The 26,345-nt window shown below is 40.3% G+C and overlaps 1 protein-coding gene and 1 long non-coding RNA gene across 22 annotated transcripts in view; one reads left to right on the forward strand and one right to left on the reverse strand.

The window, feature by feature from the left end:
- The window catches only part of CELF4 (CUGBP Elav-like family member 4), a 710,045-nt gene that overhangs the window by 202,794 nt on the left and 480,906 nt on the right, over positions 1 to 26,345 (forward strand). The gene's annotated exons all lie outside the window — the stretch shown is intronic.
- Positions 1 to 26,345, reverse strand: part of LOC119696209 — a 125,283-nt gene that overhangs the window by 72,583 nt on the left and 26,355 nt on the right. For 2 of the 3 annotated variants that reach the window (XR_005255541.1, XR_005255540.1), the window contains exon 3: positions 1 to 26,345. This exon is cut by the window's left edge and continues 72,583 nt beyond it; it is cut by the window's right edge and continues 16,956 nt beyond it. This is a non-coding gene — a long non-coding RNA (uncharacterized LOC119696209). The other variant, XR_005255542.1, reaches the window with a different exon arrangement.

A 26,345-nucleotide genomic window follows, 5' to 3' on the forward strand; every position in this document is an offset into this window, starting at 1 on the left:
TGGTCAAGATCTGGGTCTCTTTGTAAGATGTCTGATCCAAAGAAGTGTTTGGCCTTTTCAGTTTATTTCCTCATTTAATGATTATGCTTGCGACCATGAAACATGATTCCCTCCTCTCATGGGATTTTTGTGTTCTCAGCTACCCTCAGGAATGCTTAGCTTTTCCCAACTGTGTCATTTAGGTGCTCTAAAATTTGAGAATTCTCTATGAAAGGAAAAATTTCTTCCCAAAAATTGTTCTTACCTTGATTTGCAGAGAACACACATTCTTAGATTTAGCTCAGAAAATCAGAAGTGAGCTACTGGGTCCCATAACTACACATGGCTCAACCAATCTGTGACCATGCCTCTTACACATCTTTTCTGAAGTATTAGCATTGCCTTTTGGATAGAGCAGATCCCTCCTAAGAATCAAGGCAGAGAAGTACACAGAGGTGCTGGGCATAGAATTGGGCACCTACATGCAAAAGATGTCATGCAAATTGCTGAGTTTCTTCAGCATCTGTTTTCAGTGTGGAGGGTGCAGGGAGCTCCTCACCTCTCCAAAGTCTCTTCTATGTATTTATAAGAAGCAAAGCTTTTGCCAATGGGCATGAATTTCCACATCTACTCCATTAAACCAGTATATTTCCAACCAGACTGAGGAGCCAGCCAGATACTTGTAACCAGCCCATCCTCAGATTTCAAATGATTTTCCCATTATGTCTGTGCTCCCTGGATTCACAGCAATCTCAGGGACAGGGAACAAACCCCTGAGAGTCCCCTGCCCCGCGACCCCTGCATCAGCTACCTGCACTTTCTGTGCATCTGTTTCCCTGCTAGCACTGCCTGCTTGGCTGGTATGCTCAGTTTGTGCACTTACTGGGGTCCCAACAGGTGTTGCAGCACAGTCTTATGTATTATTAGCAGTAAATAGCAGACCACTGCTGCAAAATGCTAAATATGTTTTGTTTTCCTTAGCATCACTAAGCAGAAGGACCACCTATTAGCTAAGGTCTGTTCACACCTGTAGGCAAGGACTTTCCTAATTTGATGTGAATTCTTCTTCCGTTAAAAGTGATAGCCTGTTAGAAACACTGCACATGTACGGAAGCCCTCTCATAGGGCTAACAAGGCTGACATGTCCACAGTGTTCCAGTAGTCTTACATTTTAACAGGATCATCCATTTTGTTATTTTTGAAGGAAACTTAAAAGCTGCAAAACTTTTGGCTTTGGAATGATTGTTTTTTAGTGCTCATGGTTTGCTTTTTTACCTTCCAGAATTTCACCAGTGCTCTCTGAGGCCTTAGTTTGTTCAGAGGTAGGTTTGTTCAGAGGTAGAGGTTTTCAGGGGAATGAACATTGGTATGATACTTCAGCAGTCCTCAGCAGTTTTAGGTTGTTTTTTCAATGTCTTCTCTTTCAGTATTTCACCAATTAGGAGAGATTTGAGGGAGATACAAAAACTTTTCTGCAAACCTCCTGCTCCCATTCCTTCTTTGCAGCTTGGGATTTTCCATCTCTGGGTTCATATAGAGAATGGTGACCAAAACATCAACATGCTAATCTCAGAGCCCCGGGCCATTTTACTTACTGTTGCTAAAGAACACAGCCCTGCTGGCTGTGCCCTGAAGCTCTTAAAGCAAGGAGCTGAATTTTGATATTCTCTTTCCTTCTCTTGCCTTCTTTTTTTTTTTTTTTTCCCAGCCTTATTTTATAATTATATTTATTTGAAATTGAATTTTAAAGGTTCAGTCCCCAAAGCAGTGAGATGTAATTTCTGGTGGATATTAAAACTGTATAAAACTGCTCATATATCCCCTCATGAAGAACAGCTGGTACTCAGAGCGGAGGAGAGAGAAAGAGATTGACTCTACCCTTCTTGCCAGCTATGCAAAAACCCAATAATAATAAATAAAAACTTATTATTTTCCCTTGGAAAAGAAAAAAAAAAAACACAACAAAAATCAAAATAAGCCTGAAGTTACATGAAGCATAAAAATTTGCTGTGTAGATTATAAACAGATATTCAACCATATAACTTTTAGTATTGCCATTGAATTCAGTACCATGATTCTGCCTTGTGCTGGTGGAAGGCCTAGCACAGAACAGCTCAAGTTGCTCCTGTCTGAGAATGCAGGCTAAGAGACAGCCATAGGGCCTCACTGTATTTTCTACAGTGGAATTCAAGACCACATTTCTATCCAGGGTCCAGATTGTGATGCCTGTATTTTTAGTTCATCTCTTTCTCAAAGAAGCATCGAAACAAAAGGATGCAAATAAAACTGCATTGTGTTAACCTGGTTGGAGATGGCAATAAGGCCTAGGGTTTACACAGAGACAAAATAGACACAAGCATGAAATACTGGGACAGAGATAAATCAGCGGTGGAGTTCATTTGATCTACCTTTAGGTGCATTCAGTGTAGGCTTGTATTTCTCAGTTCCCTTCATAGTTAATGGAGAGGTAGGAAAGACAGATGGTGAGTTTTAGGGCATGACTTGTGTTGGCCTTGAGCAGATACCTGTGTTCAGCTGGATAAATTGCACTCCAGACTGGTGGGGCCCTTGGTTCCATCCCCAGTGGCTGTGAAGAGAGCCATGGATGAGACCTGCACAGGCTGTGCACTCTCATTGCTGACAGGTAATTACATTGGCTGATACAGCCAGTGACCTGCTCAGTGTTTCAGTGGCAGAGACAAGAAAGGAGCTCAGGTCTCTTGAATTTGGATCTTGTACTCATCCTTCACCTCCTTTAACAATGGGGAAGTTATTTTTCTGGTTTGGAGCAGTGGGTATCCTGTACATTTATCTATACAAATGTATAGACAAATGTTATTTTTACAGTATTTTCCCCCATTTATATTGCTTTCCAGCTAAATTAATGAGATTTGATTTTCATTGAGAAAGTAGTAGAAAAACAAAAGTGGCCTCAGTGGCCAAATACCCTGTTAGCACAGGGGGTGAAACATCTCCACTGGCCCTAGTGGGCCAGGGGCCATGGACATGGCTTGGAAAGGACAGATTCCTAGAGGGCTGTGCAGAGGGCTGTTCACCTGATCAATAATTCATTAGGTACAATTTGTAAATAACTGAGTGGAAAATATCCTTTCTCTTCTTCTAATCACCCCAACTAATCTGCTGATCTAGAGAACAGACAGGTTGATAGGGAATGTTATCTCACGCTCCAAATGTAGGAGGAAGAGGTCAAGCTTCTTTTTCAAGTCTCACCTCATGGACTTTGGATGCATTTTGGTCCAGCTGGTTTTATTTGAGCCACTCATTTGGCTTCAACAACAGCCTGATCTCCTTGACAAAGTGCTCCCAAATCACTGAAAATCTCTTTTAGAAATTTTATTTTTATTCTTTTATGGCAGCTCTTTACTCTTGTACAGAGGCCTGTGGAAATATCATATTCTACCCAATGCAATGATGGGTTAGGTAATTAACAGGTGGAAAATTCAAAGATAGCAACAGAAGGGTCTATTTAGGGTAGTGGATAAGAGTGTACTCTGTCACCAATCCACTCTACACCCAAAGTCACATCTCTCAGTTCCTGTTTCACCTTTCCTTTGCCTCATCTATTTTGACTATATGTTCTTGGATGGAATAGCTCAGTTACCACTACCATCATGATACTGAAAACACAGTCTGCCCCATATTACCCAGGAATAGTAAGAGTCCCTTCCTCCTCCACATATGCATGCATTTCCTGCTGAAAATGTCAATATTCTGCAGAAACCCATCTGTTTTCAGAGTAGTCTTGTAAGATTTCATTACTGTAGGACAAAAGACAGAGGGAAAAATGAACTTTTTAGCTTTCCAGACAGCAAGCTCTAGAGCGAAGGTAAGGGTGACAATTTTGTAGTTCCGTGTTGAAAACAAATTCTCAGCTTTTTGACATTAAACTGATGGTCCCAACTTAGACCAGAGGAGACTAGTAGAATTTGAATAAGATGCTCTTCCTGACATTTATGTGGTTCCACAAAAACATCGTAACAGAGAACAACCCTGGTGTTTGGCATGTCAGTTATTGTGGCCCAGCATTGCTACCCTTTGCCTTTTCTTACAAGGAGCATGGTAATTTGATTTGTGTGGTAGTGTCTCTCTAACCCGACACAGAATTGCAGGATCATTTAGGTTGGAAAACACCTTCAAGATCAAGTTCAACCATTAGCAGAGCACTTCCAGGTCCACCACAAAACCATGTTCTTAAGCCCCATATTTACCCATCACAGCCATAAAGAGCAGCCTGTGGAATGTTTTGCCCCTTCTTGAGCTCCTGGGAGAGCTGTGTTCCTCTTCCATCACTGAAGTCAGAATAGAAGATGCAAGGCAGTGTGAAATCTCATATCTCACCCTCTGCTACCAAACAAGACTGAACAGTGTGCAGTGTACTTGTATTTAAATATCTGTGTATTTCTGTACACATGAGCAAGTGTACAGCAACACAGATAAAGCATCATTTGCCCTTTGGATTCCGGTCGCCTGACCTTCTTTTCTATCTGATTGATCTAGAAACACATAATAATATTTAATTGGAAATACACTGGAGAAATTTTTGTCATCAACAATAATACGAAGAAAAACAACTTGCTTCTTTATTCCCTTTGTTTTCTTGGAGAAGTTAAACTCTAAATTAATACCGATTTAGGTTTTCCAAGAAATCTTGCTGTGATGAAGATCATGCAGTGACCTAAAGAAGCTCACACTGGTTTGAACTCTGCAGCCCCTGGTAGAAAATGTTTAATTACCTTTATTTTGCCGAAAGCAGAGCTGTTTATCCTGCAGTTCTTGGAGATCTCTTGGACTCCCTCTGGTGGCTCATCCAGTACGATGTGAAAGGAAAGGAAAAGAAAAGTTGTTTACTCGGTGCATTACATCTGGGCACTGTTTGTGCTGCCGCTGTGGTTTGCATTAATCTCCCTTAGTGTTTCCTAGGACTGTGTCATCCTCTCTCTGCCTAGTGCTTTTCAGTCAAAACTCAGTGAGGGTCTGATGGGCTCAAGGTATTTTAATGCCTGGTTAGTGGAAATGACAATTCTCAATTCCCCACTGCATTAAAAATAAAGAAATAAATGTCACCCTGCACATTAATGCCCAGATGTTTGCATCAGTGCCTGGGGAAATCTGCTGGATAGCAAGCCTGTGAGGTGGGACTTAGGTTACTCCCGTACAACACAATTTCTTACTCACTGCCTTTTTTCACAGTGAGATGTTCTTCGCTTTGAACCCCAAATGAAGAGCATTGCCCACATACTCAGAGAATCTGGGAATTTATCCTGACTAAGGATACAGACAGATACTATTTTATTTTGGGTTTTTTTTCTGAAAGGAGCTTTCTTCATGGAAGCAAAAAACACCAGAGTTGTTTGCAGCACAGCTGTTTTACTCTGCTTGATACTTTTCCTTCTTAGTTTTTAAGTCAGCTCTTTGTAGTTGTTTTTGCTTTTGCTGGTTTTGCTGTTGTTGGCCTGTTTCATTGGTTTTGTGATGTTTTTTTCCTTCTGGCTGGTTTCACATGAAACTGGATGCCGTTTCCTGTCAAACCCATCCTGTGCATCAGATCTCAGATATTGGTGAGTCTGTCTTGAACCTGGACACAAAGTCAGTGCTTCCAGAGAAATATTAAAATATACTGGCGATAACTTCAGTTCTATGAATGCCAGTTCAGTCTTATCCATGATAGAAGCGTTTGCACATCTCAGAAACTAGGATAAGTTTTCCTGGTGCAGACACAGATGCAACAGTAAATCTGTTCACAGTACAGAGACAGCCAAAAACTCTCTATATGGGCTCACTGAGATAACAAGCTGGCTGGAGTAGCTTCATCTGCATCATGGCAAGGATCAGGGATCTTTGCTTATAGAGTTGCCCATGGAATTCTCCAGCACAAACCAAGCTTTTTCCATGCGCCCCATCAAGCTGAGCTTCAGGGATGGGATTTGTCTAAATGGCTAAAAGATAGATATTTACATCTGAGATTATTAACTTCACCCCTTCTGTGGTCAGTGGAGGGAATGAACAGCCTCTCTGTACTTAAAATAATCATACTAAGCACTTGGGTCCAATGACAATGGACCATTCAAAATGATTTATCTGTAATGGGATAAGTATCTCAAATTCAGATGTCAAAGGTTTAGATGTCAAGAACAAAGTATATCTGAAGGGTACAATCCTGTATTTAGGACAAAAAATTACTTTTCCCTTTTGGTTGAGGATGAAGTGTAAAGTGTAAAGTAAATTTTTCATGAAACCTGGTCTATATTGTCAGAATTCAGTGTTATGTGATGCATCCTTGACAGAGTATGAGCTGGTAAAACAACAAATGTTCAGGGAACACACTGAGAAGAAAGAGATCTGCTCAGAATGTGGCTTCCTTGAAGGTCCACTTAGCATGTCTGTGACAACACCTTAACTGCTGAGAAAGGATGGTAACCTGTTATAAAGGACTGTCATGCCCTATTGGACTTGGGTCTAGGCCCAAGAAAAACTCACCCAGTAATTGATACTTGCAGCACTTTGAATATCTGGGCAGTTAATTACATATATATATTTCCTTTAAATAAGTATTTACAGCTGTGGATTGTGCACACTGCTACATATATGCTTGTATGCATGTATACAAGTGCATCTGACCCAAATAATTTGTAATATGTTTTGTTGCAGTAGTATAAAAATTGTTGTAGTTTTTCTTCCTTTTTTTTTGGTTGTCTATTCTTTTCCAAAAGTGGAGAAATAAGCACTCTGCAAGTGAAGTTCACATATATGTTAAGTGATCCCTTTTGAGATCAAAATTGGGAAAAGGACTTCATGGAAGGTATTGGGAGTCACAGGAATGCCTTGACTGGTTTGCTGTTCAGGCACTGCAGCTTTGTTGTATTTTCAGTGAAAGTACTGTATTCTTTCATTAGTGGAGCTCCTGAAACAGTTATCCATTAAGGTACCTTGGCCTCATTTCATAGAAGTGGCACATAGAAGTGTCACTGCACTGATCTGTGCCATCTAATAATCAGTCTACTGCCTACAAAGATGATGTCTCCTTACAGGCTTGATCTGAAGCTCCTGAAGACAGAGGGATGACTTCAGGGGCCTTAGAAGCAGGCCCTCTGTAAGGTGCAGCTCATGATCAGCAGACCTGGAAATACCCAGCTCTGACTCCACATGATCAAGAGCACTATTGGGAAGAGGGTTGAGGTTCATGCCCTTGATTACTGCCGCTGATCGTCTGCTGCCCCATTTTGCCATTACAGCAAACCCTGCAGTTGGGTGTCTCATCTCAGGGGGAATAACCTCACTCTGGGTCAAAGAAGGAATGCTGGAGGGAGGATAGAGGGGCACCCCCATGTTTGTAATCTCTAGACAAAGAAATGCATGTCAAAAAGTGTTGGAGTCAGCTGGAAATGCTGCTTGCAGCAGCTCCTGGTCACTGGCCGGTTGGTAGGTTACAAATGGCCTGTGCAGCCCCCCACAAGGCTCCCTGCCTCACAGCAGGTGGGCCAGGGAAAAAAACCAGCTCCCTGTACTAAATATCTGCATAAGAATCGAACAGATACATGGAAAAGCCAAAATTGCACTTGCAGATGCAATTCTTGGGAGTAGGCCCAGGGAGCAGTGGAGCAGCCACCCTCTCCACCCCACTGTCTGCCACAAGGCAGACCTTGTCTGGTGAATTTTAAAGCATCGGCTGCCTTCAGAGAGGAAGACGTGAGGGCATTTCCCCCCCCCATTTTCATTTGCTTTTTGGTTTCTCTTGAAGGCATTGGAAAAGATTTGCCTTGATACTCACTGCAGAGGCATTCCCAGCGATTTCCCCCATGGCACATGCCAGTTGTCTTTACTTACCTGTCTGTTAGCACAATGTAGAGAATCTCTTTAGTGTTTGGGGCTAAATCAAGAATAAAGAGCCCAGTCTTTTACTGCATGGTTTTCAGAAAATAGGTGGTGGGCAAAATACCTCTATTTGCACAGGATTCTCTTTGTTCTGCTGAGTGGGGGATACAGAGGACATTTAGTCATTCTGGGAATTACTGATTTAAATTCTGTTACTAGGGATTCAAAATTATAATCCAAATGGTCCATTCTGGCTTGAAACACAACACCCAGGACCCATACCTTAGAACATTAGACATGTTAGGTCACAGCATACTCTCTTAAAGGTTTAAGATCACTCATTATCAGATTTTCTTTATATGGTTTTGTACCCTTTCTCCAAATGAGCTTAAAATGAGCCTTTTCTCTCTTTTTCTTTTTTTTTTTTTTTTTTTTTGGGGTTTTTTTTTGGTTTTTCAGCCATTAAAAGGCTTACATCTTCCCTAGTATGGTCAGATCTCCCTGGAAATACTTTTCAGTCTTTTAACAGATCTGACTCAATTACAAATATTTGAGAAACACCCCCAAATTGAGATGGTCATGGCCTTAAGTTATCTTGTATGAATTTCATTACACCTCCTATCATGGAGAGAATTTCAAAGGTCTCAGATACCTTGAGGATGACCATCAGTACTGATTCAGGCATGCAAATAATGTCGGATATTTTAAATTATTTAATTGCCTCTTTGCAGAGCTGTTTATGTGTATCTCATATGCTCCCAAAGCAGACTTCACCTGCTCCAGCCAAAATTCTTAACCCTCAGAGTAGTGTTTGTATGCCAAGAACCACAAGTCATAAAGCACTTCAGGTAGCTCAGGTAAATGGTAACTGTGGGTGCAGTCCAATCCCTGGAAGTGAATTGCAATCCTCTCAGTTCTTGAGAGAAGAAGGGAATTCAACTACATGTGAGCAAGGCTTTTGTGCTCACAAGAACCAGCCCATGGCCTGGCTTAAATTTTTTAGCAGATATGTCAGAGGCCAGAAAAGTAGTTTTGGAAGATTTCTACTGGTTCATTTCTTCCTAAAGTCAAAAATTCAGATTGCAATGAGGTGTAGGTAGAGGCACAGCCTCGTGGTCAGGAGCCTGAAGTCATAGAATGTGAATCTTGACTTGCATATGGGCTGTGTCACTTCAAGAGGTGAAGAGAATGTTCTGCTCAAGACAGGCAGCTTTTCAGTCTTTTCAAAGCCCATTTCAGGGGATCTTGAGAGAATGACATTGTCCTGTAACATACCTTGCATGGGTACCAGGAGCTAGAGGCCTCCTGTGTGCCTCTGCACAGAGGAGGGCAAAGGAGAGGTTTATTGGGTGTTTGGATTTCTGCTCCTGAAGGACACTGCCATAACTCGGCTCCTCTCTCCTGAGCAGCTCTGTCACTCTGTACATGCAGATGAAAGCCTCTTAATTCACTGTATGCCCTTCTCTCCCTTTTTCTGGTGCAAACATATGTGCATTTACATGCTCTGCTTTCCTGCATCCTCCTCACAGCCCCTGCCCTCTCTCCCACCCACACGCTGTAAAATTCTGCCAGGGATCCAGTTAGTAAAAGGTGAATTTTTCCTGCCATCTGGGTGTTTGGTGGCACAGATTCTCTTGGCCTGCCTACACACACTCGCGGGCGCGATACGCCCTCCTCTTTCCCCTTCCTCTTTCTCTCCCCCTCCCACGAGCTGGCAGTAAAAACAAAAGGGAAATCTTCAAAACCACAATGTCAGCTGCCTGTGTCAGTGTGGGTTGAGAGGACGGATCACAGCGTACTCATCTCCCAGTAGGCAAAGGGGACTGTATTTCAATAAATTTACATACTACAGAAGACTCTGTAAGAGATTGCTTTGGGGATCTCTCTCTTGAGTTGCTTTGGGGACACCGAGCCCTTGACTTGCTCAGGAAGGGTTTGATGCCACCTGCTCTAAAACTCTCATGTTCTCCAAATCCTTTCATTTCAATACCAGTGTCCATTGTTTGCTTCATAGCACAGTTTTGTTTTCTTCCAGTTTGACGAAAGGCTGTTTATTTATAGATCTGGAAATGTTGGCTCTGGGCTTGCTCTCAGGAAAGAGCAATGATAGCTTTCCTCTGGTTAGCTCCTGTACACACCTTGCTCCTGACCTTCTTGGGTCTCACTTAAAATCGTGACCTGTCTTGAGTAGATCACTCAACCTCTCTGCCTTTCTTTAATTTTTGGTTTCTCTTCTGATTAAATCCAGTGGAACTATCCTAACTCAGGAAAGCAATCTGAAAAAATAAAATGTGTCACTGAAAACAGCATTTATGTGTTCATCTCACTTTTCTTCAGCATTATGTATAATTTTTTCCTGTGAAAAGATAATATTGAAGCACTTTTTGCAACTGGCTGTTCAGTACAGATTGCATCTTTTTGTTCAGAAGAGAAGAAGAAATTTTCCTTAGAAATCCCTGCATTTAAACATTTTTTGAATTGCATATTTCCACAAAGCATGTGTAGTTGTTGCCCTTTTTTTTTTTTTTTTTTTTTCCTGGCTTCAGGAGAAGTGGCAGCTGTAGAAATAGCAACATTTCCTGTGTTTTTGGAATCCTTGTACACTTCATGAAAGGTTGCTTCCTCTAGGACCTTAGATGGACTGTTCACAGACCCAAATTCCATCCCAGAACAGCACAAAACATAGATGGCTGTTGCTGTTGCTTATTGAAGGGATTTGGTGCCATTCCCAGACTTTTTTTTGGGTGGTCACCTCCAGGTAGCACAGGGAAGACTATGACTACACAGTCTGCTGTAGGATAATTCACCTCTACACTTAAGATAATCCTTCTCCATATTCCTACGAGCTCAGACTGATGTCATGGAGAAGCTCTCCTACCATACCCTTCAAGTAGGTGAAGATATCCTCACCTAGAGGCTGGAATTTAGACCTGGGCGTAGAAGGTTGGTTTGAGGAACATAGTGAGAGAGGAGCTAGTCAACTTTTCATATGCCCGCTGCTGATATCAAAGAAATGGCTTCAAACTCGCTCTTAGGCATGAGCTCTCTGTGTGACAAGGCAATTAGCCTCCCTGTGGCTCTGTTCCCAGTCTATGCAGTGAGAATACAGCACACAGCAGAGCAGCAAAGCACAAGTGCTGGTGAGATGTGCCGCGGGGAAGGGGATGGAGGCATTGCTGAGAAGGGATAGAACAGGAGTGAGTAACAAAGAACCACGAGAAATGCACCTCCAAACAGAAGAAGCAACCTGCTGCTTCGGTGTTTGCGTGGCTCTGGAAGGGCACCAGGACAAGAGGCTCTGAACCAGGTCATTTTAACAGTTCCTGTCAGAGGAACATCCATTTAATGCAGAGAGGGAACAGCTGAGCAGCTGCATTTAGAGAGAAACACCGTAATCTATTACGGGGCTTGGGCCACCATTGATCAATATGGCAAAGTCAATAACAGCTTTTGATTCCAGCATATTAGGCTGAATGTCAGATTCATGTTTATTAGAAGTTTTTACAAATAAATCAGGCTTGCAGGGAAAAGAATATGTGTCAAAACTTCAGGCAGAAGGCTGATTTTTTTTTTCCTCAGGATTATCATAGAATTGAAAGGACCTTACAGATCACCTAGTTCCAACATCATGCCATGTTGCATAGCTTTATAAGGAGGGGAAAAAAATCCCCACCTTTTAATGTACAGAATGAAATTCAAATAAAATCCATTAAATTTGAGTTTTCAGTTGAGGAGGATGAGGATTATCTGAGGCTTAAACTTGTAATGACCAAAGCTTCATATCTAATTTTTCTCCTGAAACTTCCATGTCTGTAAATAAGTCAATCCATTAGTACCTAAAACTCTGCTTGAAAAGAAAGAAATACGAACCCAAAGTACTTTAGGCATTCCACATGACATCAGAAAAATGTTATAACATGAATTAATTTTAAATGTCTAGAAAACATGAGAACTGTTATATAAATAATGCTATAGTTAAAACACTGCAGTAAGTTTTAGAAGGAAAAAAATAATATAATTTTTATATCCATCATATATGTTTCTATCTCAACAATTAATTTAGAAAGTCTTGACTGACAAAAAAAAAGTTAAATTACCAAACATATAAATACTTTAGTTTTTACAGATGTTGTATTGAAAGGGTAAAGTAGAAGTGCAAAAGTAAAAATACAGAACTGCTTGAATTTAATTTCCTCTATCTTTTTAATCAACCATGTCCCAAAACACTTCCTGGGAGTTAAGCACCACGAGTACAGAGACAGTGTATTAAAGAGAAGGGGGGATTAAAAGGTATAAGGAAAGGAAAGAAAAAGTTTATAATAGAAACTAATTGGAATTGAGAAGAAAAAAGGGAGGGTGTTCCTGATGTCTGGAAATATACAAGACAGAAACAAAGTCTGAATATAACAGTGACAAAATTGTTTTAAAGACACACACAAGAGGTCTCTGTCCTGGATGAAGCTAGGGTGATAGGAGCTCACAGATGCAAGTGAGATTTGTGTGACTAGTGAAGAAATAGACACAGCAGCATTTTGATTTTTTGGTTCTTGTTTATTAATAATCAATGGAGGTCAGCAAAATGAAATCTCTCCACTTAAGAGAAAGTCTGAACAAACAAATAGGTGAACAAACTTGTTGGCGAGTAAGACTGTGTGTCAGAGCTCAGCCTTGAAGGAATATGTAAGAAGAGCTACTTGTGTCCTTATCTGAGTCTCCTCTGAGATGTTAGTGCATCCGATGCATTTTAAAATTTGATGGATTTCTGTGGTCCTTATCTTCTTTGTTCTGCTGGTGCTTTGCCCTTCTGCTTTCCTTTGATCGCTGCTTAGGATCAGTTTTTTTGTAGCGCTGCTGGGGCAGAGTGTGTTGGCCGCCGTGCTAGTCGGTGACCCAGCAAGAGTGTTACAAGGACATTACATGGAGAGGAGTTTTTCAAGGGATGCTGGATGAACAGGTTTATCATAATTAATGAACTTGCAGAGAAGAGAGCCTTGAAATCTTCCTGCTCCAGTCCTGTATGCAGCCCTTCACCATGTAATTTGCTAGGTTCATACATCTTGGTAGGTTTGTGAGTTTTGGCAAGAGCTGATAGGCGTGGGGCTAAAATAGTATCCCAGAGAAAACCAGGCTCTTGCTTACGTGCCAGTGGTGTTTTTAGTCAAGGGACTAAAACTGTTTGGAGTAATATTATAAAGCTGTTAATTCCTGACAGAGAAAGGCTTTCACCAGTACACATCCACAGTGTCTGACTTCCTGGTGGATTTCTGCAATGTTTTAATGCAAACCTTCTGAAAGTTTGTGAAACAAAAACCTGGGAAGTTTCTAAACTGCTGATTTCAGACTCAAGAGTACAGCCAGGGGAAAGATCACTCTGTAATTGCCATGGTTTTTATACACTTTCCCCAAACATCTGTTACAGGTCACTGTCAGGAACAGGTTATTTTGTTACAGACTTTTAGTCTGACCCAGGATGACAGTTTTTACGTTCTGATTAATAGCCTTAATCCAACATCACCCACAACTCCTATAAATCCTCTTACCTCTTTTTTGGCTCTTACCTGCCAGAACCCCAGGAGTGGGAGCACTACAAAGAAAATGTTCCTTTCCCTTGCAATAGAATCCAGCTTTAAATCCAACACAGTCTAGTGAGTTTATCATTCTTTTTTTTTTTTAAGCCTTGCCTTATCTGTTGTTATTGCCCCTCTTGGATCCAGAGCATTGTGTGAAAGGCAAGATGGTTGAAACCTAGAGTTAAGAGCTAAAATGGTGCTTATTCCATTAGCAGAGGAGCACAGAGAGGTTTGCGTGACATCACAGTACCTGCTGGTTTTGTCCCATGGTGTCATCACAGCACTATCCAACAGAGGATAATTTCCTTTTATTTACTTTTTGGGTTTTTTTGTAGAAAACAAAGAAACATCTTACTTTTTAAGCCTACCAAACACATGTACCAAAAACAGGAAAGAGAACATGTTCATAATCTTACAATGCTTACAAGAGGGCAACATGTATTTTCATACTGGAATAAATGTTATGTTTGCAACCAAGGCTTATTGCTGTACCTCTCCCAGGATGTTTTGAAGTGTGTATCTTGTGGGCATAAAATTGTTTTCTGAAACACTGGTGAGGCAAAGAGGCTTAGTGCATCTTACTTTCTTTTGACAGAAAGAATTGCTCTGCAATTGCTGTACATACATGAACTTGAAGCCAAATCCTTTATGAGTTGGTCTTTCCAAATAATTAACAGGACTACAGTGGGTTGCACACTGTGATGTGAAACACAATCTGGCACTTCTCTTTTTCTCATTTCAGTTGCAATTCTTCTCTATCTAATATTTTAATGGAAAAGAAGAAATATTAAGTTTTTGATGGTTTCTCCAAGATGCTGATGTATTTGATTGGTGCCTGTTCAGATGTCCTTTCTTCTGTTCTCCAAGTTCTGCAAGCCATCTACACACATATTGGCCTTTTTTGTGTGTTTAGTGTGATCAAGTCTCTGTTTAAGGTCCCCAACTACTAGCCTACAGGCAAGAATGAGAGAGAGAGACAGAGAGCCCTTCTTTGTGGTAACTAACTCTTTATATAATGAGCCCTTTGCAAATTCTCCTTGCATACTTACCGACACCCCCGCAGTTACTTAAATGGGCATTATTGGTCACTAGGTCCCAAGGTCATTCAACAGAATGGGGTTGTTAAAAATAGGAATGAGGGTTCAAGGCACAGGGTCAAGAGAAATTAATTGAAAAATCTTCTGCAGGCCTGACATCATCTGTGGAATGGCAGTGCCCAGACACCTCCAGCTGCTGTTGCGTTTCTTGCGAATGTAAATGAATGGCTTCCTTTTTGGCATTGGGGTGGTTTCCAGGCTGGTTTGTCCATTTTATTATATTCTTTTACCTTTAATTTTATTTTTTTCCTACAGTTCATCTTCTTAAGCAATCTTTTCCTCGGTGCCTTTTAGTCTTCCTTCCTGCCTTGTTCCTAGCTTTAACCTTTGAACTCTTTGGACAGATCCAATTAAATGTAAAGTTCTCACCAGCTTTGTGGAATCAGGCTCCCAGATGAAGGAAATGCTGTTTCTTTTGCTGTCCTTAATTTTATGAAATGGGATGCCTTAGTGGACTGTGGAGAATGCCCACCACTGCTGACACACGAAAAAAAAATTCACAAACCTAAGTTCATTATTTCCCTTACAGACAGAATTGCTCACATTTGAAGATGTGTGGGTGTTGTTTTTCTTTATACCAGGTTAGAAATTAAAAGTTGTTGCCTACTTCCTTCATCAGCACACATTCCTGTCCTAAGCTTCTGAGCTATTGCAGGTCAGGGCAAAAGCTGAGCCCTGAGAGGAGTTTCCACAAGTAACTAGGATCCCACATTTGAGAACTAACCACAAACCCAATCATGGAAAGTCTAGATGCTTTGAGGAGGGTGTCTTCTGCAGGGTGTCACAACTTGAGATTCATTGATAAATGTGTATAATGAACACACATCTGACCTAACTGCCTAAACTCTGTGCACAGTGAATGGAGAGAAATAGGCAACTCCAGAGAATGATTCTCCTGACATCTACATTTGAATTAAATGGATCGTCCTCCAGAATTGCCTATTTCTCATGGGTTGTGAAGGTGACCTAGATGACTATCTCAGATGTAAATGCCAGTACTGTAGATGACTAAATCTGTACCAATGAAAGTACTCCCAGTGTTCTGATGAAGATGTGCCAGTCCTGAATTGCTTCTGGCTGTTTATGCTTTAGAGGAGCCTGAGATCAGGACTTGTGTGTCAGGAGAACACCCCTTCCCAATGCTGCTTTTTTTGGTTGGTTGGTTGATTTTGTGTTTTGTTTTGTGTTTTGGGGTTTTTTGTTTTGTTTTGTTTTGCTTTTTTAACAGAAACAAGACAAGCAAAAGAACATCCCTTTTCAACAAATGTGACTGAAGTTGTGCACCTTTCCCACAGTGACTTTGAAATTTTGGTACAGAATTGGTAATAAGACTGAAGAGTCTTCAGTCTTATTCCAGTACCCTAATCTTAAAATTAACTATTTTCAGAACATCATTCTCAGAGTTTGAAGTCAGAATCATTTAAATTTGAGGTTCCTCATAGAGCTAAACAGATTTTAGACCATGAAGACTCTACAAGGTGTTGGAATAATTCCCTCCTCTGGTCAGAGGAGAACTTACCAGGTCAGAAGCCACACTGCAAATACCAAGTTCCCACCTAATTAGGGTATGTTGCTCAACTTGCCAATCATAATTTTTACCAGTCACCTCTCCTGCTCCAATCTGCTGTGGAGGATCACTTCTTTCCCTTTCTCTTTCCTCTTTAAAGGAAAAAATATCATTAGGCTTTGAGGGCTTAAAACTGTTGCTGCCTGCACATCTCTAAAAATAATATAAATCAGTGCCAAAGGACCACTTGTATTTTGGCTGCATGAGGAACTGCAACAGCAAAAGAAAAAGGGGAAAACTCATCACTGCATAGATCTCAAAAACTAGGATGCTGTGTCTGCAGCCTTTCAGAAAGTTCAGAAACCCATTAAAAACTTTATTTTTAAATTTTCTTTCCTTTGGCTTTTCCTCTCTGGTAACTTATTCAGCCTTAACGTGTCTCTCATTTACGCTTTTAACCAGGCTTGTAATACAGCAATGAGGATCATCTCAGTCTGAATGCACCTGTAGAAACAGGTATGAGGCAATAGCAGAAAGAGAGATGCAGGGTTTTAGTTCTTTTTTGGCGCCTGATTTCATGCTTGTAGCTTACAATCTCAGATATGGGCAGCAATGGTAACACCAGCAGCAACAGGGTGCAGGAGGGATAATCTGTGACATCAGCATGCAACAAGGAATGCCAGAAAGGCAGGTTGAGTGGTAGAGAGGCTCGAGGAAGTCAGCCAGCATCACCAGGAAATAAAGAGTTAAACAGAGGTCCATTTGTTTCACATTTGACCTCTTCAACTTTTTGCATTTTATCTGTAGCTGATGTGGCCTTTGAAATTCTCCTGAAAGAACTGAAAGGATCTTCCAGGCACCTTCTTTATAGACTCATCTGTAAACACACATTTAAAAATTTCACGCTGGTAATGATTCCCTTGATAAGCTGCTTGCTGAGGCAGCAGAGGATATTCAATGAATTTGAACTACTCCTCTATCCAACTCCATCCTCTTCCTCAGGTGAAATATCAGCATTCAGGATCAGATGTGACCCATGATCTGGGTCTATTAGAGACAACTGTTGAGCCAAGCTTTCCCCTGGTGCCATATCAACTGAAGCTGAGGAGTGAATATTCTTAACATGAGCCTGTCCATCTAGCCCTTAAAGCACAAAAGATATTCTTTCACACATAAACTTGAGATGGAGAAACAGTGATAAAAGCTAAACAATCCTTGTAGTCCAGATAGCAAAAAACCAGATCAAGAACAATACTAAGGTTGTCCCAACTCTGCGCCCTGTCTCTTACCTACAAGACAGACTTACTGACTGGATTTAGAGATCAAAGTGACTCACAGAGCTTCTTAAGGCTGTCTCGACCACACTTCTCTAATATCTTTCCTCCTGGCTCCTTGAACATTCCCCCCTTCATCCTTTTTTCTATTCAAACGCACCAATCATAAATCTGTTTAAGTAACATGATAATGACCAAAGGAATGGTTATGATGTCACTAAAATGAGCTATATATAATCTACCTAGTGTATTATTGGGAGCAGACAAGACAAGGAGATGGGAGAAAAGAGAGAGAGAGGGACAGTGCTTGGAGTTAAATATCAATGTTTATTAGCTACCTTCTCAGAGGAGGTCCTACTTTAAAGGTAACTGATCTGTTCCCTTGCTTTTGTTTTGCCCCTTCACCTTCTGCTTCTGATGTATAAGAAGTTTAATTTTGATAGCAGAAGTATTCCCCCCACACTCCCTTTGGTTTACAGTCTGATCTGTTTCACTGACATAGCACAATGGAAATGCTGCTAAGAGATATTAAAGTCAGGAATTATCAGCTCGGTAGTGTAATATTATTTCAATCTCATCCTCAATAGATTGTCTGCATAGTGACATGCTGCCAAGGTGAAATGAATGAATGAACCTGGGGAGGTTCATTGCCTGGTGAGCACAGGAAATGAAATAAACAAAGGGCAGAGAAACACAATGTTAAGGAGGTACAGGGATGTGGGGTTTGGAAGGGTTATCATCACTGTCCTGATAGAAATTGACCTAGTGGTGGCACAGGATTAGATTTGTGTCTGAAGGGCACATGGCAGGAGTTTAAATTCTTCTTCAATAATGGAAATGGTCTGGTCTAGTTCTGTGGATGAATTAATGAGAGAAAATTAATAGCCCTGCTCCTGTTGCAAACTATTACTTGAAAGATCTGAATTTGGTTCAAGAGAAACAAAACCCAATGAAACCCTAGACACAACTTTCCAAGTACTGCAGGGTTGTACCAAATAGCAAATCACCAATGTTTAAAAGTAGGATATTATTCAATGTCCTAAGTCAGTATGTGGGAGAAAAAAGAGGGTTTTTGCCACAAGTTTTCATTCCTTGGACAATTCATGTAACCCATTTTTTCCTTTTTCCTTGTTTCATTATCTGTCCCTTGGGGTTATACCCCAGTTAATTCCCTAGTGAGATTCTGATATTTCTTAACATCTGCCAGAATTTCTGAACATTACAGGGGAGTAGGTCCTTGTGCACACAGGCAGGGTCTGACTGAATCATGGGATCAGACCCCCAGAGAGGGGCAGTTGTTGGTGAGGCATGGGCTAATCAGCTCAGCTGAAGAGTGGTCATGATAATTTTGTTATCTCAACCTGTTCACTGAAGAAATTATATAGTACTGCCATGGAGATCCCTAAGCAACTCTGACTTATTCTAAAATTATAAATCTGGCTTCAAGGGGAAGGAATACAGTCTGTGTCTGTCCTTCAACTTTTGAACTCAGCTGATTTTGGATAAATTAAGCGGTGGAAGCAAAAATACTCAGATACATTCTGCTTTAATATGAATTTTGGAAAAAGGTAAGATGGTGAGGAAAAGGCACTACCACTGCTTCCACTGAAGAAAGAGCTAATTGATGTTGTCCTTTATTAGACATCAGAGAAGGCAGTCACAAGCAAGCCATTGGCAAACAGTCCTCATTAATTTCACAAAGTCTGAAATAACTTGTTCCTATTTAGGAACTAGGTTAAAATATTGAGGAAGCACCTTCCAGCTCTGTCTATCAGTAAACTGAACTACACTACAGAAAATTAACAGCTTTAACAATCAACCTTTTGCTAATGACCAGCATAGAAAACTGATTTTATGAGCCTCTAGGCAGCACCTCAAGACCAGCTTTGCATATGTACTTGATTGTGCATTGTGATGGATTTAGGCTGATTCTCACTTCAAAGTATTTCCAACTTTTCCTCTGCCTGTCCCACACTTTGTGCCTCTCAGCACAATTCTCACAGCCCATTAGAGAGAGTTGTCCATGGTTCAGATTGCTGCACTCAGCCAAGATCAATGCAAGTCCCGTTTCCCCTCCTTTTCACAGTCCACTCTGTGCACCTGCTGTCCTCTGTTGGAAACACTCATCTGTCTGCACACCCTAGATTTGCTGCTTTGACTGAAATCTGGCAGGAGTAACACGTTAAAGATGCATCTAGTGGAACCTGCACCCAGAGAAATGCCAGTTGGTGCTTCAGACACTGCAGGCAGGGAGATCAGCCAACAGAGGACTCACTTACCTGATTGGGTCTTGATGAGCTGCTTTACAAGCTTCAGATAAGAATGCCTTAATCTTGTAACACATCCAAAACAAAGTGAAGACAGAAAGTGTTCAACTTCACACAATTTCAGAAAATTCGGATTAGCATTTTTATTTTGTCATAGCTGTACAACCAGTGAATATCCCAGACTGCTCCATGAGAAACTAGTAGCTACTTCACTTCCATTTGATGGCTGGTGATGAAGCAGAGACACAAACAAAGCTACTTGTGCTATGTAGCATGAGGATGATGGTTCTGAATGACAAATATCTCAGGTTGCAAAAGGAATAGGCAGATGTAAAACTTTATTTTGTCCTACAACAACTTCCTTCATGTGCTTTCAGACTGAATATGCTTAGACAAAAACATGAGCAGAGTCTGAAGATAGCTACAGGCTCTATCATCAGAATTATCTGTTTATCCCCTTCCTGGTCATCTCTTCATCTATTTCTACAGCAGTTCAGTTTTGCTTCTAAGAGCCAAATGTTGCATGCAATGAAAGCCAGTGTTGCCTGCATCTACCCAATAACAGATTTTTGAGGATCTAACACGTTTTAATGATAATTTAGAGTAATGTTAAGATCTCTCATATTTACTGTCCACAAGGAGAAGGGTGGGGTAGGTAAATCCACCCACATGAGAGAGATTGTGTGCTGCCCAGTGCTCATTTGTCTAGATAATAGGAGAGCCTTGTACCTGCTCTCTTCTTCCTATGCTGAAGGATTTGAATCTTTGCCTTCAGTCTTCCTAAATGAGTCCCCCAATGACAGAACTTTCATGCCTTCACCCCCTTTCCCTACTAATGTTTTATTATTTATAAAAGATGAAACTGTTCCAACTGTAGGGACTGACAGGTTAAGGTACATAGGATGTTAAAGCCTCAGGCAAAAGTTTCTGTCTTTTCTGCTATCCAGGGTTGAACCCAGGGATCTCATGTGAGTGCTTTAACTGTCTGTCTACTCAAGGTCTCCCTGACTTCCATCCATTTATTCTGGAAAGAATAAAAGCAAACTACACATCAGACACCAAATATGAAAGTCCCAGGGGATCTGAAAATAAAACAATACCTGACTGATTTTAAACATTTCTTCTCTGTGTTATTTGGGGAGGGGGGAGAGTGTTGATGGAGGTGCTGTTTGTTATTTAATCAACCCTATAGAAAGAAACTTAAAACTGTGGCTGAATTCTGTAGCAAAGACTTTAAAATGCATGACTTTAATAATTTATCTCTTTAGAACTGTTTTTATTTATGTTAAACTCTTAAAAGTCTAAAAGGACTTTTTCTTAAATCAGATAGTGTATACTCTTTTAAGTTTTATAGATATTTCCTGTGCAGTTAAAGGACAGATTTCAGGGGTTTAAACCTCTCAGGTCTGTGGAGACTTGCCAATGGGAGCTATTTTTGTGCTACTAGGGCCAGTCCAAAATAAGAAGGACTAGAATAAGAGTCTGTTACTTTTTTGTTCATTTTTGTTGCCTGCTGCATTATTGATGCAGCAATGGAAAAGAGTAAGAAGTGGTGAGTTAAACAGGGACATATCAGTTGGTCCCGGTCTCTTGCAGCCTGTCCTTCTGTCTAGGACTTTCAGCATCAGTCACATACTTTCAAAGAGTTTTGGAGATCTATTCAAGGACACCCTTCCACTGGATAATTAAAAAAAAAAAAAAAAGCCACTACTATTCAGCACTTTTAGTAGACTTCTGGAGTCACAGTACTTCTAGGAAGTCATTGGATAAATCAGATTATGTTTCATCTTGCAGACAAAGCAAATACATATTTTCATGCTGACAGAACCAGTTACAATTGGTGATCTGCTGGTGCCTAAAGTACCACCTGTTTCTCCAGAGTGAGAAATCTTCTTGGTCTTGGGAACCTCAGTGAAGAAAATGCAAATATCTTGACCTTGAACTCAGTAAAGTGAGATAAGGTCCAAACAACTGGCTCGGAAAAACTGAGGAACACTATTTGGGCCTGTAGAGAACCACTGGAGATTCCCACATTTGACAGGGGTCAAAGAACTGAAATTCAGTCCCTATTTGAAAGAAAATATCAGAGAGAAAAAAAAACCAAAACAACCCACTCAAAAAAAGTAGCCCACCAAACACAGAAACCCCTCAAAAGTTACTTCTCAAGAAAAACTTTCTTGGCAAGGTGAGTTGGACATTGGTAAGCTGGGTGAGGATGGTTTGAAGAAGAGTCTGCTGCCAGTTGTTGATTGTCTGATGGAGCTGACGGGAACATTGGCTGAGCCTCTGCCCTCATTGTGTTCATTAGCATTCACACCATTCACTGGCCACCCCCTTGCACCAAAGACATTTTCAGAGGTTGCTAATTTTCATGAAAGCAAGTGGGGTCACTTTCCACCTTTTTTCCTCATCTCTACAAGGCTCGCTCCCCAGAGAGCTGAGAAGAAAGGTGCTTTCTTGTTGTCATCTGTGCAATTATCAGCTTTGAACACGATGGCAATTTGTTGTTGTTGTTGATTTCCTTTGTTATGCAAATGTTCCAGCTCATTCTCTGAGTGCTTTTTTCCCCCACACAGCATAAAAAAGGAATATTACACATTTAATTTCATGTTATCATTTGTTTCCCTCTGAGATTTCCTCCAGCCATTTTTTGGTCTTCTTCAGGCTAGTGGGAGCTAAGCAGTGGCATTTTGAATTCTGACTTTGTCACTTCTATTTACTTTTTATCATAAAGGGGTATTGTCAATAGGTCTTATGTGGCACCTATAAAACCCATTTAGGAATTTAAATCTCCACTAAAACACAGAATTTATGCTTCCTTTTATGATTTATGAGTAGAAGCCTAAATTCTCCTTTTAATAGTCTACCCATTTATATTCAAAGCAATCAGCTTACATGCTGCACGAGCCTTAAAGATGTTAGTGCACAACTAAAGAGAATAAAAGCAGGAGGATGTAGACAGAGGCCTAAGCCAGGAAGTTCAGAATAGAATTCAAATTAGGACTTCTCCAGGGCTTTAAGATGCTGTATCTCTCTGACACTTATTATGATTCAACTCCTCTATGCATCCTGTAGTTCACCCTGTGGGAAGAAAAACAATATTCGAAATCAAGAAGCAGGAATATCTTTTTTCTTTTCTTTTCTTTTTTTTTTTTTTTTAATCATGTAATCAAACCTCAACTGGTTCACTTGCAAGTATAAATCACTCAAGAAGTTGAACACTCCTCTGTCTGACTCAATTGTTCAAAACTTAACAGTCCTTACAGCTAAGGTGGTAAGTGGTCTAAACCATATTTTTTAATGCTAACTGTTCTTATTCATATTCAGACAAATTTAATGATTGTAAAATGCATTTTTTAAAAATCAAAGTGAGTAATAACACTTGTCTATATTAATGCTTAGAATAAATGAAAGAGACTGATGAGTACTTAGGTGTTTTCAAGTTTTTTGATTAATTGAATTTCTTTCCTCTGAATTTTGAGAAAGAATGAGTGGAACAGGACAAAGCTCTTACCTCTTCTGGCCAATTACTGGTAATTTGTACCTATCAATAACTGCAGATTCATATCTCTTGATTTACATATTAGGAAGGCTATTTGTTGGATGTCAGTTTAATTTGTCTTCCTTTTGATCTCACTGGAATAAATCTAAAAGTCTTCAGATAAATGAATGACTCTGGAGTATTGCTATCATAACAAAAATTATAATGTGTCTGAGCTGTGCATAAAATAACCTATACCTCTTAAGGGTTAAAGTATTAACCCAAATCTTTCCTACAACCTGACATCTTTTGCTCACATGTTTATCATCATTGCATGCAGAGGCAATCTCAGAAATCGTACATCAAAAATGGGACTCAGAAGTTATCTATTTATGACAGAATATCTTTTGCTGATGAACTCTGTTGCAAATGATTTTATGCCTGGTGGGTTTTAAAGGAGTTCTCACAGATCATTATTGAGGTTCTGAGGAATGAATATGAGAGAGGAGGCATCAAAACGTGGCCAGTTTAAAAATATCTTCTACTACAAGCATTAGTTCTGTCTGTTGATGAGCATTGTGGTGCGCATAGCAAGCTTTATCTTCACTGCAGATTTAGCAACATGCTATGCTGGAGCTGAAGGAGTTTCTTGATGCAGCTCTGTTTCATCCAGTCAGCATACCCAACAGTCGGGTCTGCCTCCCACTCTGAAGTTTGAAAAGCAGAAGCATGTAGCAAGATGGTCCCCTAAGATCCTTTTAAACTCTCTGCAATTCAGGCCATTCCAAAAAAATATTCATAAGCTGCATGTGGAATATCATGTACAATATCTTTTGCTATTTGCCTGCACAACACTATTTTTGTTTTGTTCTTAAGAGAGACCATCAAGGTCTATGGCGAAACTAACATATTGTTTTATTCAAGGCCTTTTATGCCTTTGTTTAAGGTGAATTTGGTTTGGGTTTGGTTCGACTTTTTTTTCTGTCTTCTCGGGAAGAAATTTAAAACCCAGCATTTTACATATGCCTTCTCATACACAACTACAAATGAACATGGACCACAAGAGGCTTTCAGGTATTCTCCTTCCTTAGATGTGGTGTTGGTATATGTACCAGCTGAATGAGGCTTGCATTTCTAGAGAGACAGATTCAAGGCACAGAGGGAGCACAGTGACCAGTCTAAATCCTTAAGAGCAGCCTAAAACTAAGTGTTGTCTTAAAGAAAGGGTAATGAATTTACCTGTTGATTGGCTAGCACGAGCTCAGAGCATTTCTTTAATAGATCTTCACTTACTGTGTCCATTGATCTGCACATCCCAGTCAGGCTCTTTTCCACACCTGCAATGGAACAAGGATGTGGCTCACTCCTCCCAGGACTCACAAAGCCTTAGATGAGGTTAAAATTTTGCTTATTTCTCACTCCCAGTCATGTGCTGGGTACCAAAAATAGGTCACAAGTTCTACCCTCCTTTTAGAAAGAAGACATTTCTCACAGCATAATCAGGACTTCCCTGGTGAATCTCTGCTTTTGGATCTATATGCTTACTCTTCCAATTATGAGTGCTATGATAAAACGTCTTCACGAAGGACAAAGTACTTTCGTAACATCCGTCAGCATCATTTAGACTCCAGTGCCCTTGCTGACTAGGTTTATAAAAATGACATCTACATCCCAAACTCTTGGAGCAGAAGAAGCAGCTGCCTCTGCGAACTGCCATTTTTTTTCCTTCTTATATTATGCTCATAGTGATAAACAAAGCCTCTTTTGAAATATTCATGATACTGGCCCACCTGGGGTATAAAATATCCAGAAGGTAAATAATGAGCTAAGGTTTCACAAAATATATCCCCAGACAGAATGGAACACATTGACTGCTTCCAAAGTCCCAGAAAAATAAGTTCCTTAAACTTACTCCTGCCTTGGATAACAATGTATCTGTGGGAACGGGTGATTTCATTCAGTGTTGCAGGTGACTGCAGGGCTTTTTTGAGTTATAATATTTTAGGGGCATATAACCATGAAATGTTTTCTATATAGACCACAGTGAATCCTCACTAAGCAGGTGTTTTAGCATGGTGCTGAGCTTGACTTGAAATTCCCTAATTTTCACTATAGCTATTGAGCTTGAAGTAAAATCTTAATCAGCCGTTGCTCGTGTGGCTTTTCTTCAGAACTGGCACCTGTAGGGCCTGCCATAGAACAGACCATGGACATCATGTCTGCTATCAAACTAGTACACAGATAGAAGAAAAATAAGAAATGACCAAATTTTCATCAGTCTCGGTGTTCAGGCTTCAGCAGAGATCCTATTCATGGCAAACAAGCAAAATCACCTGAAGCAAATCCACCTGAAAACTATTCCTTTTGTAGTCCCACAGCTCATCCTATTGGTCTCCATTTTACAGACATACTGTCTGTGAACAACTAGTCCCTTTATAAACTGTCCAATAATGTCCTTCCACATAATCTCCTGGGGTAGCAAATTCCAGAGGTTCACCACTTACTGCATAAAGAAAGAAGCTTTTCTTTTTGTCAGTTCAAAAAAACCCAAAAAAACCCAAAAAACAACTAAAAAATGTTTCCTTATTTCCTTGCTTCTTTTATTGCATGACATGTTGAACAACATTTCCACATTCAGCTCACCCAGAGCTTTCACCTTTAGTTAATCATTATGGTATCACACCTCAGATTCCTGAATTGTCTCAGTCTCCCAATTTCCCTTCAAGAGCCAGCCACCCCATCATCCTGATCATAACTTGTCCTCCATTTCACCTTCTTGAGCTTCAGTATGTCTATTTTGGGGTGTGTAAGCCAGAAAAGTACACAAACCTGCTCAAGATGCAGGTGCACAACACCTTTTAAATACAAAAATATGTATCCTATTTTGCTATCCACACCTTCATGATGGTGCCCAGAATCTCATTGGCTTTTTCAGCAGCCACTGTATATTGAGTCAAAGATTTCAGACACCTGACAACATGAAACCAAGATTTCTTACCTGAACTATAACTGCCTGTTTCGTGTTCAGCTTTATGAACCATCCTTGTTCATAGGTTCATTGTTTAGGTTTTTTGGTTATTTTTCTTACTTGCATTAGTTTAGGATTATCCACATCAGAGTTTATTTGTCAGCCATTTGTAAACTTTTATGAGATCTGTCAGCAGCTTCTGTCAACAGAAAAGTGGTTTTAATAGCTACAGAGTTGGATATTCCTCTGCTTGTTTTTTCTCCAGGTCATGGACAAAGATGTGGAATAAAATTGCTTCCAGGACCAATCCCTTTTGACTTGTCTCTTTAAAAGTCTCTTCTCTTTAATATTCCTTGCCTTTCATCCATG

Source organism: Motacilla alba, chromosome Z (assembly GCF_015832195.1).
Source record: "Motacilla alba alba isolate MOTALB_02 chromosome Z, Motacilla_alba_V1.0_pri, whole genome shotgun sequence".
Taxonomy (NCBI): domain Eukaryota; kingdom Metazoa; phylum Chordata; class Aves; order Passeriformes; family Motacillidae; genus Motacilla; species Motacilla alba.